The following is a 19,076-nucleotide window of genomic DNA, read 5'->3' on the forward strand; positions in this document are numbered from 1 at the left end:
AGGTGCTGGAGGACCATCGGGAGTTCCTCCTACAGCTCAATGCTGCAGTAATTTGAACTTTTCAAGGCTAGAATAAAAAATAAAAACTCAAAAGCACCCGGAGACATCTGCTGAATGCCCAAAGGTGCCGTGGCGTAATGGTGTGGAGCGCTTGGCCCGTTGCCTCTGCTACAGTCAGTTGGCCGGTTCAAGTCCCATGTCATGACATCAAGGTGCTGGAGGACCCCTGAAGAACATTTTCAATGTCCATCTAAATTCTAAAAGGCTTGTTAAATATGAGTTCCCGGTTATACCTTACATGCCAGTGTGGCGCAGGTGATAAACCGGGGGTTTGTAAACAGGACATTCAGGGTTCAAGTCCCCTGAAGAACATTTTCAATGTCCATCTAAATTCTAAAAGGCTGGTTAAATATGAGTTCCCGGTAATTCCTTACATGCCAGTGTGGCGCAGGTGATAAACCGGGGGTTTGTAAACAGGACATTCAGGGTTCAAGTCCCCTGAAGAACATTTTCAATGTCCATCTAAATTCTAAAAGGCTGGTTAAATATGAGTTCCCGGTTATACCTTACATGCCAGTGTGGCGCAGGTGATAAACCGGGGGTTTGTAAACAGGACATTCAGGGTTCAAGTCCCCTGAAGAACATTTTCAATGTCCATCTAAATTCTAAAAGGCTGGTTAAATATGAGTTCCCGGTTATACCTTACATGTCAGTGTGGCACTTAGCTCAGTGTGATGAGTGGCTGTACTTAGTTGTGATCCACAGGTCCACGGTTCAAATCCCACATTATTCATGTGTCTCTGTGATGCTTTGCTTTGCACACTGACTTTCTTGAATAAAAAATAAAAACTCAAAAGCACCAGGAGACATCTGCTGAATGCCCCAAGGTGCCTTGGCTCAATGGTGTGGAGCGCTTGACCCAGTTGCCAGCTTCAGACTGTTGGCCGGTTCAAGTCCCATGTCATGACATCAAGGTGCTGGGAAGGACCATCGGGAGACGGTGCTCTCTCCCCCTGTTTCCTGAAAAGTAACGGTTGGGGGTTATGCCGTACGATATAGGCTATAGCCCACGGTCCAAAATGATGAGAAACGAGGATAACTTTTTTTTTCAAAATTTAAAAAAACATGGGCTATAACCCATCGTTTTTCTTTTTCATTTATTCCGCAATTTCCGCAATTTCCATTTCCACAATTTCCATTTCCGCAATTTCCACAATTTCCATTTCCGCAATTTCCGCAATTTCCATTTCCGCAATTTCCATTTCCGCAATTTCGCAATTTCCGCAATTTCCACAATTCCGCAATTTCCGCAATTAGAATTTCCGCAATTTCCGCAATTTCCGCAATTTCCATTTCCGCAATTTCCGCAATTACCATTTCCGCAATTTCCGCAATTACCATTTCCGCAATTTCCGCAATTACAATTTCCGCAATTTTGCAATTTCCGCGATTTCCATTTCCGCAATTTGCGGAAATTGCGGAATAAATGAAAAAAAAACGATGGGTTATAGCCCATGTTTTTTGAAATTTTGAAAAAAAAATAATCCTCGTTTCTCATCATTTTGGACGGTGGGCTATAGCCTATATCGTACGGCATAACCCCCAACCGTTACTTTTCAGGAAACAGGGGGAGAGAGCACCGTCTCCCGATGGTCCTTCCCAGCACCTTGATGTCATGACATGGGACTTGAACCGGCCAACTGTCTGAAGCTGGCAACTGGGTCAAGCGCTCCACACCATTGAGCCAAGGCACCTTGGGGCATTCAGCAGATGTCTCCTGGTGCTTTTGAGTTTTTATTTTTTATTCAAGAAAGTCAGTGTGCAAAGCAAAGCAAAGCATCACAGAGACACATGAATAATGTGGGATTTGAACCGTGGACCTGTGGATCACAACTAAGTACAGCCACTCATCACACTGAGCTAAGTGCCACACTGACATGTAAGGTATAACCGGGAACTCATATTTAACCAGCCTTTTAGAATTTAGATGGACATTGAAAATGTTCTTCAGGGGACTTGAACCCTGAATGTCCTGTTTACAAACCCCCGGTTTATCACCTGCGCCACACTGGCATGTAAGGTATAACCGGGAACTCATATTTAACCAGCCTTTTAGAATTTAGATGGACATTGAAAATGTTCTTCAGGGGACTTGAACCCTGAATGTCCTGTTTACAAACCCCCGGTTTATCACCTGCGCCACACTGGCATGTAAGGAATTACCGGGAACTCATATTTAACCAGCCTTTTAGAATTTAGATGGACATTGAAAATGTTCTTCAGGGGACTTGAACCCTGAATGTCCTGTTTACAAACCCCCGGTTTATCACCTGCGCCACACTGGCATGTAAGGTATAACCGGGAACTCATATTTAACAAGCCTTTTAGAATTTAGATGGACATTGAAAATGTTCTTCAGGGGTTCTCCAGCACCTTGATGTCATGACATGGGACTTGAACCGGTCAACTGACTGTAGCAGAGGCAACGGGCCAAGCGCTCCACACCATTACGCCACGGCACCTTTGGGCATTCAGCAGATGTCTCCGGGTGCTTTTGAGTTTTTATTTTTTATTCTAGCCTTGAAAAGTTCAAATTACTGCAGCATTGAGCTGTAGGAGGAACTCCCGATGGTCCTCCAGCACCTTGATGTCATGACATGGGACTTGAACCGGCCAACTGTCTGAAGCTGGCAACTGGGTCAAGCGCTCCACACCATTGAGCCAAGGCACCTTGGGGCATTCAGCAGATGTCTCCTGGTGCTTTTGAGTTTTTATTTTTTATTCAAGAAAGTCAGTGTGCAAAGCAAAGCATCACAGAGACACATGAATAATGTGGGATTTGAACCATGGACCTGTGGATCACAACTAAGTAGAGCCACTCATCACACTGAGCTACCTGCTGGTTACTACAACACAGCTTTTCTGTGCTAGTTGATGTTAAGGATCCGGAACAATTCCCTCTGTTTTACCCCTGCCCTTATTGGCCGCCCAAAAGCATGCAGGTGTGGTATCTATATTTCATGATATTCATATATAAGCCATGTTAAAATGTCCGACTTATACATTTGGTCACTGTGCTAAGGGCATGCTAAATAAGTCAACTGTCACTATCTGCAGTCACTGTGTCTGCAGAGGCCTGTCTTTGATATTTAAAGTCAAGGTGTCGTGGGCCTTAGTCAAGTAGCTTGGCCTGGCCAGGTGTGATAGGGAACTTAGCATTCTATTGTATCCAGGAGAGACCTTTGCTTACCAAGTGGCAATATGTTGATGAATACCGGTATGTAAAGTTTCAGTCTCCACCTCCGTATATCTGTGTCTATGCAAAAACACTGTATATATGTCCTGTAAAATGCAAGGTTTACGGAGTCTTAAACTGGCCGCGGCAGCGGTTCAGTACGAGGGAGTCCCTGAGCTCCAGGCTCAGGGACAATGGCGAAGCTCTCTGTCTTGGTCTCGGTTGCAATAAAATGATCGACTCTACACTACACTTCAGAACACTCTCTGCCTGCCTTCATTCGTCCGGTGCTTTTGACTACAGCCTACAGCCTGCCGTATTGCTTAGCCGTTTCTGTCTCAAATAGATAGAATTATAGTCAGTGTAAAGGGAGAAATTACACGACACAGGCTCCCATTGGCCCGTGAGTTCCAACCTCTCGGCCAACGGGAGATTGCCCCTGTGTTTCGATCGCGTTGCCACGTCTGCTCGTATCAAGCCTGGCTTCGTCCACTGAAAACGTTTTTAATTCGGGAACATTTTTCTGATTTTATTTGACTTGATTATGTTGTTCTTATTTGCTTGTTGTACTGTCCTGTTTTAATTATGATTGATTTTATTGTGTCACTGTACAGCACTTTGTAACATTGTTAAGAAAGGTGCTTTTTAAATAAAATTTACTTACTGACTTACACAAGGCAGGTCGCTGGTTTCCGTGGCAAAACATGGCAACGACCCAGTGTCTCACAATGTTGTGATTTCTCTGCATGCATGCAATTAAAATGAATGACCACTAGGTGTCGTCAATGCATAGCGTCTGATCAATAGTTGAAATGTCAATTTTTATTGATTGATTGATTGAAATATTTATTAACAGTTTGCAGAATTACAGTAGGCCTACATTTCAAGCACAAACTCAATACAAAGACTGTTAACTGTGAGTGGACGACCCAATTAAGCCTTACACTTACAAATGCCGTACGGTAGGGGCTATAGCCCATGTTCAAAAATGATGAAAAATGAGGATAACATTTTTTTCAAAAATTCAAAAAACAATGGGCTATAACCCATGTTTTTTGAAATTTAGAATTTTCTTCAAATCCTCAAAAATGATGAAAAACGGCGTGCTATAGTATGCCGTACGGTAGGGGCTATAGCCCATGTTCAAAAATGATGAAAAATGAGGATAACATTTTTTTCAAAAATTCAAAAAACGATGGGCTATAACCCATGTTTTTTGAAATTTTGAATTTTCTTCAAATCCTCAAAAATGATGAAAAACGGCGTGCTATAGTATGCCGTACGGTAGGGGCTATAGCCCATGTTCAAAAATGATGAAAAATGAGGATAACATTTTTTTCAAAAATTCAAAAAACGATGGGCTATAACCCATGTTTTTTGAAATTTTGAATTTTCTTCAAATCCTCAAAAATGATGAAAAACGGTGTGCTATAGTATGCCGTACGGTAGGGGCTATAGCCCATGTTCAAAAATGATGAAAAATGAGGATAACATTTTTTTCAAAAATTCAAAAAACGATGGGCTATAACCCATGTTTTTTGAAATTTTGAATTTTCTTCAAATCCTCAAAAATGATGAAAAACGGTGTGCTATAGTATGCCGTACGGTAGGGGCTATAGCCCATGTTCAAAAATGATGAAAAATGAGGATAACATTTTTTTCAAAAATTCAAAAAACGATGGGCTATAACCCATGTTTTTTGAAATTTAGAATTTTCTTCAAATCCTCAAAAATGATGAAAAACGGCGTGCTATAGTATGCCGTATGGTAGGGGCTATAGCCCATGTTCAAAAATGATGAAAAATGAGGATAACATTTTTTTCAAAAATTCAAAAAATGATGGGCTATAACCCATGTTTTTTGAAATTTTGAATTTTCTTCAAATCCTCAAAAATGATGAAAAACGGCGTGCTATAGTATGCCGTACGGTAGGGGCTATAGCCCATGTTCAAAAATGATGAAAAATGAGGATAACATTTTTTTCAAAAATTCAAAAAACGATGGGCTATAACCCATGTTTTTTGAAATTTTGAATTTTCTTCAAATCCTCAAAAATGATGAAAAACGGCGTGCTATAGTATGCCGTACGGTAGGGGCTATAGCCCATGTTCAAAAATGATGAAAAATGAGGATAACATTTTTTTCAAAAATTCAAAAAACGATGGGCTATAACCCATGTTTTTTGAAATTTTGAATTTTCTTCAAATCCTCAAAAATGATGAAAAACGGCGTGCTATAGTATGCCGTACAGTAGGGGCTATAGCCCATGTTCAAAAATGATGAAAAATGAGGATAACATTTTTTTCAAAAATTCAAAAAACTATGGGCTATAACCCATGTTTTTTGAAATTTTGAATTTTCTTCAAATCCTCAAAAATGATGAAAAACGGCGTGCTATAGTATGCCGTACGGTAGGAGCTATAGCCCATGTTCAAAAATGATGAAAAATGAGGATAACATTTTTTTCAAAAATTCAAAAAACGATGGGCTATAACCCATGTTTTTTGAAATTTTGAATTTTCTTCAAATCCTCAAAAATGATGAAAAACGGCGTGCTATAGTATGCCGTACGGTAGGGGCTATAGCCCATGTTCAAAAATGATGAAAAATGAGGATAACATTTTTTTCAAAAATTCAAAAAACAATGGGCTATAACCCATGTTTTTTGAAATTTTGAATTTTCTTCAAATCCTCAAAAATGATGAAAAACGGCGTGCTATAGTATGCCGTACGGTAGGGGCTAAAGCCCATGTTCAAAAATGATGAAAAATGAGGATAACATTTTTTTCAAAAATTCAAAAAACGATGGGCTATAACCCATGTTTTTTGAAATTTTGAATTTTCTTCAAATCCTCAAAAATGATGAAAAACGGCGTGCTATAGTATGCCGTACGGTAGGGGCTATAGCCCATGTTCAAAAATGATGAAAAATGAGGATAACATTTTTATCAAAAATTCAAAAAACGATGGGCTATAACCCATGTTTTTTGAAATTTTGAATTTTCTTCAAATCCTCAAAAATGATGAAAAACGGCGTGCTATAGTATGCTGTACGGTAGGGGCTATAGCCCATGTTCAAAAATGATGAAAAATGAGGATAACATTTTTTTCAAAAATTCAAAAAACGATGGGCTATAACCCATGTTTTTTGAAATTTTGAATTTTCTTCAAATCCTCAAAAATGATGAAAAACGGCGTGCTATAGTATGCCGTACGGTAGGGGCTATAGCCCATGTTCAAAAATGATGAAAAATGAGGATAACATTTTTTTCAAAAATTCAAAAAACGATGGGCTATAACCCATGTTTTTTGAAATTTTGAATTTTCTTCAAATCCTCAAAAATGATGAAAAACGGCGTGCTATAGTATGCCGTACGGTAAGGGCTATAGCCCATGTTCAAAAATGATGAAAAATGAGGATAACATTTTTTTCAAAAATTCAAAAAACAATGGGCTATAACCCATGTTTTTTGAAATTTTGAATTTTCTTCAAATCCTCAAAAATGATGAAAAACGGCGTGCTATAGTATGCCGTACGGTAGGGGCTATAGCCCATGTTCAAAAATGATGAAAAATGAGGATAACGTTTTTTTCAAAAATTCAAAAAACGATGGGCTATAACCCATGTTTTTTGAAATTTTGAATTTTCTTCAAATCCTCAAAAATGATGAAAAACGGCGTGCTATAGTATGCCGTACGGTAGGGGCTATAGCCCATGTTCAAAAATGATGAAAAATGAGGATAACATTTTTTTCAAAAATTCAAAAAACGATGGGCTATAACCCATGTTTTTTGAAATTTTGAATTTTCTTCAAATCCTCAAAAATGATGAAAAACGGCGTGCTATAGTATGCCGTACGGTAGGGGCTATAGCCCATGTTCAAAAATGATGAAAAATGAGGATAACATTTTTTTCAAAAATTCAAAAAACGATGGGCTATAACCCATGTTTTTTGAAATTTTGAATTTTCTTCAAATCCTCAAAAATGATGAAAAACGGCGTGCTATAGTATGCCGTACGGTAGGGGCTATAGCCCATGTTCAAAAATGATGAAAAATGAGGATAACATTTTTTTCAAAAATTCAAAAAACGATGGGCTATAACCCATGTTTTTTGAAATTTTGAATTTTCTTCAAATCCTCAAAAATGATGAAAAACGGCGTGCTATAGTATGCCGTACGGTAGGGGCTATAGCCCATGTTCAAAAATGATGAAAAATGAGGATAACATTTTTTTCAAAAATTAAAAAAACGATGGGCTATAACCCATGTTTTTTGAAATTTTGAATTTTCTTCAAATCCTCAAAAATGATGAAAAACGGCGTGCTATAGTATGCCGTACGGTAGGGGCTATAGCCCATGTTCAAAAATGATGAAAAATGAGGATAACATTTTTTTCAAAAATTCAAAAAACAATGGGCTATAACCCATGTTTTTTGAAATTTTGAATTTTCTTCAAATCCTCAAAAATGATGAAAAACGGCGTGCTATAGTATGCCGTACGGTAGGGGCTATAGCCCATGTTCAAAAATGATGAAAAATGAGGATAACGTTTTTTTAAAAAATTCAAAAAACGATGGGCTATAACCCATGTTTTTTGAAATTTTGAATTTTCTTCAAATCCTCAAAAATGATGAAAAACGGCGTGCTATAGTATGCCGTACGGTAGGGGCTATAGCCCATGTTCAAAAATGATGAAAAATGAGGATAACATTTTTTTCAAAAATTCAAAAAACAATGGGCTATAACCCATGTTTTTTGAAATTTTGAATTTTCTTCAAATCCTCAAAAATGATGAAAAACGGCGTGCTATAGTATGCCGTACGGTAGGGGCTATAGCCCATGTTCAAAAATGATGAAAAATGAGGATAACGTTTTTTTCAAAAATTCAAAAAACGATGGGCTATAACCCATGTTTTTTGAAATTTTGAATTTTCTTCAAATCCTCAAAAATGATGAAAAACGGCGTGCTATAGTATGCCGTACGGTAGGGGCTATAGCCCATGTTCAAAAATGATGAAAAATGAGGATAACATTTTTTTCAAAAATTCAAAAAACAATGGGCTATAACCCATGTTTTTTGAAATTTTGAATTTTCTTCAAATCCTCAAAAATGATGAAAAACGGCGTGCTATAGTATGCCGTACGGTAGGGGCTATAGCCCATGTTCAAAAATGATGAAAAATGAGGATAACGTTTTTTTCAAAAATTCAAAAAACGATGGGCTATAACCCATGTTTTTTGAAATTTTGAATTTTCTTCAAATCCTCAAAAATGATGAAAAACGGCGTGCTATAGTATGCCGTACGGTAGGGGCTATAGCCCATGTTCAAAAATGATGAAAAATGAGGATAACATTTTTTTCAAAAATTCAAAAAACGATGGGCTATAACCCATGTTTTTTGAAATTTTGAATTTTCTTCAAATCCTCAAAAATGATGAAAAACGGCGTGCTATAGTATGCCGTACGGTAGGGGCTATAGCCCATGTTCAAAAATGATGAAAAATGAGGATAACATTTTTTTCAAAAATTCAAAAAACGATGGGCTATAACCCATGTTTTTTGAAATTTTGAATTTTCTTCAAATCCTCAAAAATGATGAAAAACGGCGTGCTATAGTATGCCGTACGGTAGGGGCTATAGCCCATGTTCAAAAATGATGAAAAATGAGGATAACATTTTTTTCAAAAATTCAAAAAACGATGGGCTATAACCCATGTTTTTTGAAATTTTGAATTTTCTTCAAATCCTCAAAAATGATGAAAAACGGCGTGCTATAGTATGCCGTACGGTAGGGGCTATAGCCCATGTTCAAAAATGATGAAAAATGAGGATAACATTTTTTTCAAAAATTAAAAAAACGATGGGCTATAACCCATGTTTTTTGAAATTTTGAATTTTCTTCAAATCCTCAAAAATGATGAAAAACGGCGTGCTATAGTATGCCGTACGGTAGGGGCTATAGCCCATGTTCAAAAATGATGAAAAATGAGGATAACATTTTTTTCAAAAATTCAAAAAACAATGGGCTATAACCCATGTTTTTTGAAATTTTGAATTTTCTTCAAATCCTCAAAAATGATGAAAAACGGCGTGCTATAGTATGCCGTACGGTAGGGGCTATAGCCCATGTTCAAAAATGATGAAAAATGAGGATAACATTTTTTTCAAAAATTAAAAAAACGATGGGCTATAACCCATGTTTTTTGAAATTTTGAATTTTCTTCAAATCCTCAAAAATGATGAAAAACGGCGTGCTATAGTATGCCGTACGGTAGGGGCTATAGCCCATGTTCAAAAATGATGAAAAATGAGGATAACGTTTTTTTAAAAAATTCAAAAAACGATGGGCTATAACCCATGTTTTTTGAAATTTTGAATTTTCTTCAAATCCTCAAAAATGATGAAAAACGGCGTGCTATAGTATGCCGTACGGTAGGGGCTATAGCCCATGTTCAAAAATGATGAAAAATGAGGATAACATTTTTTTCAAAAATTCAAAAAACAATGGGCTATAACCCATGTTTTTTGAAATTTTGAATTTTCTTCAAATCCTCAAAAATGATGAAAAACGGCGTGCTATAGTATGCCGTACGGTAGGGGCTATAGCCCATGTTCAAAAATGATGAAAAATGAGGATAACGTTTTTTTCAAAAATTCAAAAAACGATGGGCTATAACCCATGTTTTTTGAAATTTTGAATTTTCTTCAAATCCTCAAAAATGATGAAAAACGGCGTGCTATAGTATGCCGTACGGTAGGGGCTATAGCCCATGTTCAAAAATGATGAAAAATGAGGATAACATTTTTTTCAAAAATTCAAAAAACAATGGGCTATAACCCATGTTTTTTGAAATTTTGAATTTTCTTCAAATCCTCAAAAATGATGAAAAACGGCGTGCTATAGTATGCCGTACGGTAGGGGCTATAGCCCATGTTCAAAAATGATGAAAAATGAGGATAACGTTTTTTTCAAAAATTCAAAAAACGATGGGCTATAACCCATGTTTTTTGAAATTTTGAATTTTCTTCAAATCCTCAAAAATGATGAAAAACGGCGTGCTATAGTATGCCGTACGGTAGGGGCTATAGCCCATGTTCAAAAATGATGAAAAATGAGGATAACATTTTTTTCAAAAATTCAAAAAACGATGGGCTATAACCCATGTTTTTTGAAATTTTGAATTTTCTTCAAATCCTCAAAAATGATGAAAAACGGCGTGCTATAGTATGCCGTACGGTAGGGGCTATAGCCCATGTTCAAAAATGATGAAAAATGAGGATAACATTTTTTTCAAAAATTCAAAAAACGATGGGCTATAACCCATGTTTTTTGAAATTTTGAATTTTCTTCAAATCCTCAAAAATGATGAAAAACGGCGTGCTATAGTATGCCGTACGGTAGGGGCTATAGCCCATGTTCAAAAATGATGAAAAATGAGGATAACATTTTTTTCAAAAATTCAAAAAACGATGGGCTATAACCCATGTTTTTTGAAATTTTGAATTTTCTTCAAATCCTCAAAAATGATGAAAAACGGCGTGCTATAGTATGCCGTACGGTAGGGGCTATAGCCCATGTTCAAAAATGATGAAAAATGAGGATAACATTTTTTTCAAAAATTAAAAAAACGATGGGCTATAACCCATGTTTTTTGAAATTTTGAATTTTCTTCAAATCCTCAAAAATGATGAAAAACGGCGTGCTATAGTATGCCGTACGGTAGGGGCTATAGCCCATGTTCAAAAATGATGAAAAATGAGGATAACATTTTTTTCAAAAATTCAAAAAACAATGGGCTATAACCCATGTTTTTTGAAATTTTGAATTTTCTTCAAATCCTCAAAAATGATGAAAAACGGCGTGCTATAGTATGCCGTACGGTAGGGGCTATAGCCCATGTTCAAAAATGATGAAAAATGAGGATAACGTTTTTTTCAAAAATTCAAAAAACGATGGGCTATAACCCATGTTTTTTGAAATTTTGAATTTTCTTCAAATCCTCAAAAATGATGAAAAACGGCGTGCTATAGTATGCCGTACGGTAGGGGCTATAGCCCATGTTCAAAAATGATGAAAAATGAGGATAACATTTTTTTCAAAAATTCAAAAAACGATGGGCTATAACCCATGTTTTTTGAAATTTTGAATTTTCTTCAAATCCTCAAAAATGATGAAAAACGGCGTGCTATAGTATGCCGTACGGTAGGGGCTATAGCCCATGTTCAAAAATGATGAAAAATGAGGATAACATTTTTTTCAAAAATTCAAAAAACGATGGGCTATAACCCATGTTTTTTGAAATTTTGAATTTTCTTCAAATCCTCAAAAATGATGAAAAACGGCGTGCTATAGTATGCCGTACGGTAGGGGCTATAGCCCATGTTCAAAAATGATGAAAAATGAGGATAACATTTTTTTCAAAAATTCAAAAAACGATGGGCTATAACCCATGTTTTTTGAAATTTTGAATTTTCTTCAAATCCTCAAAAATGATGAAAAACGGCGTGCTATAGTATGCCGTACGGTAGGGGCTATAGCCCATGTTCAAAAATGATGAAAAATGAGGATAACATTTTTTTCAAAAATTAAAAAAACGATGGGCTATAACCCATGTTTTTTGAAATTTTGAATTTTCTTCAAATCCTCAAAAATGATGAAAAACGGCGTGCTATAGTATGCCGTACGGTAGGGGCTATAGCCCATGTTCAAAAATGATGAAAAATGAGGATAACATTTTTTTCAAAAATTCAAAAAACAATGGGCTATAACCCATGTTTTTTGAAATTTTGAATTTTCTTCAAATCCTCAAAAATGATGAAAAACGGCGTGCTATAGTATGCCGTACGGTAGGGGCTATAGCCCATGTTCAAAAATGATGAAAAATGAGGATAACGTTTTTTTCAAAAATTCAAAAAACGATGGGCTATAACCCATGTTTTTTGAAATTTTGAATTTTCTTCAAATCCTCAAAAATGATGAAAAACGGCGTGCTATAGTATGCCGTACGGTAGGGGCTATAGCCCATGTTCAAAAATGATGAAAAATGAGGATAACATTTTTTTTCAAAAATTCAAAAAACGATGGGCTATAACCCATGTTTTTTGAAATTTTGAATTTTCTTCAAATCCTCAAAAATGATGAAAAACGGCGTGCTATAGTATGCCGTACGGTAGGGGCTATAGCCCATGTTCAAAAATGATGAAAAATGAGGATAACATTTTTTTCAAAAATTCAAAAAACGATGGGCTATAACCCATGTTTTTTGAAATTTTGAATTTTCTTCAAATCCTCAAAAATGATGAAAAACGGCGTGCTATAGTATGCCGTACGGTAGGGGCTATAGCCCATGTTCAAAAATGATGAAAAATGAGGATAACATTTTTTTCAAAAATTCAAAAAACGATGGGCTATAACTAGGGGTGCAACGGTTTTCAACCGAAAACCGAACCGTTCGGTTCCACATACACGGTTCAATGCGCTCTAATGAACCGCGCTATTTCGGTTTGCATTAATTCATTTATTACAGCTGCGAAGAATGTATTTCTCGGTCACACACTGGCCTACTTAGAAGTCTAGCACTCTATCGGTCACACACCGTCCTACTAAGAAGTCTAGCACTCTTTCGGTCACAGAAGTGTAGCACTCTGTCGGCCCACCCCCTACACACACACACACACACACACACAGAGAGAGAGACGGCATGATGAGGAGAATCCAGCACTCGTCTTTAAACGTCGATCTTGGAATAATTATTGATCGTCATACACAGAGACACACACAGCGGAGTAACCTCGCGCCAACAGGCTTCTAAGCACGGTCGTTGTAAGTTTGTTCAGATCTGATTCTGCATCTGCACTCGCTGTTTGAGTGCTAATTAAGAGGGAGAGTGAGAGCATAAACAACCCGCAGCAGGACATTCATTCCGTCAGAAAAGTACCAACAAAATACTCCCATGTCCAATCCATGACTGTAGATAGAAGCCCTTCTTCTAATAATATAAGCATAATATCCTTAAATCCTCATGTAGACTTATTGTAAACTTTTGTAGGCTATTTTTCTGAGACACGACGCATTCACTGTGAATGACTCCCCTCCCAGGAGGCACTCTCCTCTCCTCTTTCCTGCATGTGCTTAATGCCCCGTGTGAGCGCATAGGTGCATTTATTTCCCCTTGAAAATAATGATAAGGCACATTAAAATAGCAATATAAGGTATTTTTCCCCCTTTAGGCAGAAATGCCTAATAAAATAATATATGCTAAAAAAAGAGAAGAAAAGAAAATGCTATAAATAAACTTTTTTGAGTGGTGCAAGCCACTGCCTGGCTGGCTGGCTGGGTATGAGCATGAAAACAGCATGGTTGTTTTTCACCACCTGTGCACAACCTAACACACACGCACATTATTAACTGTATATATGATGATTTCGTGTGTGCCAGTACAGTGACACTAGTACAGTACAGTACAGTAGAGGGTACAGTAGGGCGCGTTCCTGGGGATCACTTCACAAGGGGGTATTTTTTTTTACTGTACCGAAACCGAACCGAAACCGTGGCCCCCATACCGAGGTTCGAACCGAACCGTGGTCTAACTGAACCGTTGCACCCCTAGCTATAACCCATGTTTTTTGAAATTTTGAATTTTCTTCAAATCCTCAAAAATGATGAAAAACGGCGTGCTATAGTATGCCGTACGGTAGGGGCTATAGCCCATGTTCAAAAATGATGAAAAATGAGGATAACATTTTTTTCAAAAATTCAAAAAACAATGGGCTATAACCCATGTTTTTTGAAATTTTGAATTTTCTTCAAATCCTCAAAAATGATGAAAAACGGCGTGCTATAGTATGCCGTACGGTAGGGGCTATAGCCCATGTTCAAAAATGATGAAAAATGAGGATAACGTTTTTTTCAAAAATTCAAAAAACGATGGGCTATAACCCATGTTTTTTGAAATTTTGAATTTTCTTCAAATCCTCAAAAATGATGAAAAACGGCGTGCTATAGTATGCCGTACGGTAGGGGCTATAGCCCATGTTCAAAAATGATGAAAAATGAGGATAACATTTTTTTCAAAAATTCACAAAACGATGGGCTATAACCCATGTTTTTTGAAATTTTGAATTTTCTTCAAATCCTCAAAAATGATGAAAAACGGCGTGCTATAGTATGCCGTACGGTAAGGGCTATAGCCCATGTTCAAAAATGATGAAAAATGAGGATAACATTTTTTTCAAAAATTAAAAAAACGATGGGCTATAACCCATGTTTTTTGAAATTTTGAATTTTCTTCAAATCCTCAAAAATGATGAAAAACGGCGTGCTATAGTATGCCGTACGGTAGGGGCTATAGCCCATGTTCAAAAATGATGAAAAATGAGGATAACATTTTTTTCAAAAATTCAAAAAACAATGGGCTATAACCCATGTTTTTTGAAATTTTGAATTTTCTTCAAATCCTCAAAAATGATGAAAAACGGCGTGCTATAGTATGCCGTACGGTAGGGGCTATAGCCCATGTTCAAAAATGATGAAAAATGAGGATAACGTTTTTTTCAAAAATTCAAAAAACGATGGGCTATAACCAATGTTTTTTGAAATTTTGAATTTTCTTCAAATCCTCAAAAATGATGAAAAACGGCGTGCTATAGTATGCCGTACGGTAGGGGCTATAGCCCATGTTCAAAAATGATGAAAAATGAGGATAACATTTTTTTCAAAAATTCAAAAAACGATGGGCTATAACCCATGTTTTTTGAAATTTTGAATTTTCTTCAAATCCTCAAAAATGATGAAAAACGGCGTGCTATAGTATGCCGTACGGTAAGGGCTATAGCCCATGTTCAAAAATGATGAAAAATGAGGATAACATTTTTTTCAAAAATTCAAAAAACAATGGGCTATAACCCATGTTTTTTGAAATTTTGAATTTTCTTCAAATCCTCAAAAATGATGAAAAACGGCGTGCTATAGTATGCCGTACGGTAGGGGCTATAGCCCATGTTCAAAAATGATGAAAAATGAGGATAACGTTTTTTTCAAAAATTCAAAAAACGATGGGCTATAACCCATGTTTTTTGAAATTTTGAATTTTCTTCAAATCCTCAAAAATGATGAAAAACGGCGTGCTATAGTATGCCGTACGGTAGGGGCTATAGCCCATGTTCAAAAATGATGAAAAATGAGGATAACATTTTTTTCAAAAATTCAAAAAACGATGGGCTATAACCCATGTTTTTTGAAATTTTGAATTTTCTTCAAATCCTCAAAAATGATGAAAAACGGCGTGCTATAGTATGCCGTACGGTAGGGGCTATAGCCCATGTTCAAAAATGATGAAAAATGAGGATAACATTTTTTTCAAAAATTCAAAAAACGATGGGCTATAACCCATGTTTTTTGAAATTTTGAATTTTCTTCAAATCCTCAAAAATGATGAAAAACGGCGTGCTATAGTATGCCGTACGGTAGGGGCTATAGCCCATGTTCAAAAATGATGAAAAATGAGGATAACATTTTTTTCAAAAATTCAAAAAACGATGGGCTATAACCCATGTTTTTTGAAAATTTGAATTTTCTTCAAATCCTCAAAAATGATGAAAAACGGCGTGCTATAGTATGCCGTACGGTAGGGGCTATAGCCCATGTTCAAAAATGATGAAAAATGAGGATAACATTTTTTTCAAAAATTCAAAAAACGATGGGCTATAACCCATGTTTTTTGAAATTTTGAATTTTCTTCAAATCCTCAAAAATGATGAAAAACGGCGTGCTATAGTATGCCGTACGGTAGGGGCTATAGCCCATGTTCAAAAATGATGAAAAATGAGGATAACATTTTTTTCAAAAATTCAAAAAACGATGGGCTATAACCCATGTTTTTTGAAATTTTGAATTTTCTTCAAATCCTCAAAAATGATGAAAAACGGCGTGCTATAGTATGCCGTACGGTAGGGGCTATAGCCCATGTTCAAAAATGATGAAAAATGAGGATAACATTTTTTTCAAAAATTCAAAAAACAATGGGCTATAACCCATGTTTTTTGAAATTTTGAATTTTCTTCAAATCCTCAAAAATGATGAAAAACGGCGTGCTATAGTATGCCGTACGGTAGGGGCTATAGCCCATGTTCAAAAATGATGAAAAATGAGGATAACGTTTTTTTCAAAAATTCAAAAAACGATGGGCTATAACCCATGTTTTTTGAAATTTTGAATTTTCTTCAAATCCTCAAAAATGATGAAAAACGGCGTGCTATAGTATGCCGTACGGTAGGGGCTATAGCCCATGTTCAAAAATGATGAAAAATGAGGATAACATTTTTTTCAAAAATTCAAAAAACGATGGGCTATAACCCATGTTTTTTGAAATTTTGAATTTTCTTCAAATCCTCAAAAATGATGAAAAACGGCGTGCTATAGTATGCCGTACGGTAAGGGGCTATAGCCCATGTTCAAAAATGATGAAAAATGAGGATAACATTTTTTTCAAAAATTCAAAAAACGATGGGCTATAACCCATGTTTTTTGAAATTTTGAATTTTCTTCAAATCCTCAAAAATGATGAAAAACGGCGTGCTATAGTATGCCGTACGGTAGGGGCTATAGCCCATGTTCAAAAATGATGAAAAATGAGGATAACATTTTTTTCAAAAATTCAAAAAACGATGGGCTATAACCCATGTTTTTTGAAATTTTGAATTTTCTTCAAATCCTCAAAAATGATGAAAAACGGCGTGCTATAGTATGCCGTACGGTAGGGGCTATAGCCCATGTTCAAAAATGATGAAAAATGAGGATAACATTTTTTTCAAAAATTCAAAAAACAATGGGCTATAACCCATGTTTTTTGAAATTTTGAATTTTCTTCAAATCCTCAAAAATGATGAAAAACGGCGTGCTATAGTATGCCGTACGGTAGGGGCTATAGCCCATGTTCAAAAATGATGAAAAATGAGGATAACGTTTTTTTCAAAAATTCAAAAAACGATGGGCTATAACCCATGTTTTTTGAAATTTTGAATTTTCTTCAAATCCTCAAAAATGATGAAAAACGGCGTGCTATAGTATGCCGTACGGTAGGGGCTATAGCCCATGTTCAAAAATGATGAAAAATGAGGATAACATTTTTTTCAAAAATTCAAAAAACGATGGGCTATAACCCATGTTTTTTGAAATTTTGAATTTTCTTCAAATCCTCAAAAATGATGAAAAACGGCGTGCTATAGTATGCCGTACGGTAGGGGCTATAGCCCATGTTCAAAAATGATGAAAAATGAGGATAACATTTTTTTCAAAAATTCAAAAAACGATGGGCTATAACCCATGTTTTTTGAAATTTTGAATTTTCTTCAAATCCTCAAAAATGATGAAAAACGGCGTGCTATAGTATGCCGTACGGTAGGGGCTATAGCCCATGTTCAAAAATGATGAAAAATGAGGATAACATTTTTTTCAAAAATTCAAAAAACGATGGGCTATAACCCATGTTTTTTGAAATTTTGAATTTTCTTCAAATCCTCAAAAATGATGAAAAACGGCGTGCTATAGTATGCCGTACGGTAGGGGCTATAGCCCATGTTCAAAAATGATGAAAAATGAGGATAACATTTTTTTCAAAAATTCAAAAAACGATGGGCTATAACCCATGTTTTTTGAAATTTTGAATTTTCTTCAAATCCTCAAAAATGATGAAAAACGGCGTGCTATAGTATGCCGTACGGTAGGGGCTATAGCCCATGTTCAAAAATGATGAAAAATGAGGATAACATTTTTTTCAAAAATTCAAAAAACGATGGGCTATAACCCATGTTTTTTGAAATTTTGAATTTTCTTCAAATCCTCAAAAATGATGAAAAACGGCGTGCTATAGTATGCCGTACGGTAGGGGCTATAGCCCATGTTCAAAAATGATGAAAAATGAGGATAACATTTTTTTCAAAAATTCAAAAAACGATGGGCTATAACCCATGTTTTTTGAAATTTTGAATTTTCTTCAAATCCTCAAAAATGATGAAAAACGGCGTGCTATAGTATGCCGTACGGTAGGGGCTATAGCCCATGTTCAAAAATGATGAAAAATGAGGATAACATTTTTTTCAAAAATTCAAAAAACGATGGGCTATAACCCATGTTTTTTGAAATTTTGAATTTTCTTCAAATCCTCAAAAATGATGAAAAACGGCGTGCTATAGTATGCCGTACGGTAGGGGCTATAGCCCATGTTCAAAAATGATGAAAAATGAGGATAACATTTTTTTCAAAAATTCAAAAAACGATGGGCTATAACCCATGTTTTTTGAAATTTTGAATTTTCTTCAAATCCTCAAAAATGATGAAAAACGGCGTGCTATAGTATGCCGTACGGTAGGGGCTATAGCCCATGTTCAAAAATGATGAAAAATGAGGATAACATTTTTTTCAAAAATTCAAAAAACGATGGGCTATAACCCATGTTTTTTGAAAATTTGAATTTTCTTCAAATCCTCAAAAATGATGAAAAACGGCGTGCTATAGTATGCCGTACGGTAGGGGCTATAGCCCATGTTCAAAAATGATGAAAAATGAGGATAACATTTTTTTCAAAAATTCAAAAAACGATGGGCTATAACCCATGTTTTTTGAAAATTTGAATTTTCTTCAAATCCTCAAAAATGATGAAAAACGGCGTGCTATAGTATGCCGTACGGTAGGGGCTATAGCCCATGTTCAAAAATGATGAAAAATGAGGATAACATTTTTTTCAAAAATTCAAAAAACAATGGGCTATAACCCATGTTTTTTGAAATTTTGAATTTTCTTCAAATCCTCAAAAATGATGAAAAACGGCGTGCTATAGT

Source organism: Protomyctophum bolini (assembly GCF_963924005.1).
Source record: "Protomyctophum bolini genome assembly, chromosome: 13".
In the NCBI taxonomy this organism is placed as follows: domain Eukaryota; kingdom Metazoa; phylum Chordata; class Actinopteri; order Myctophiformes; family Myctophidae; genus Protomyctophum; species Protomyctophum bolini.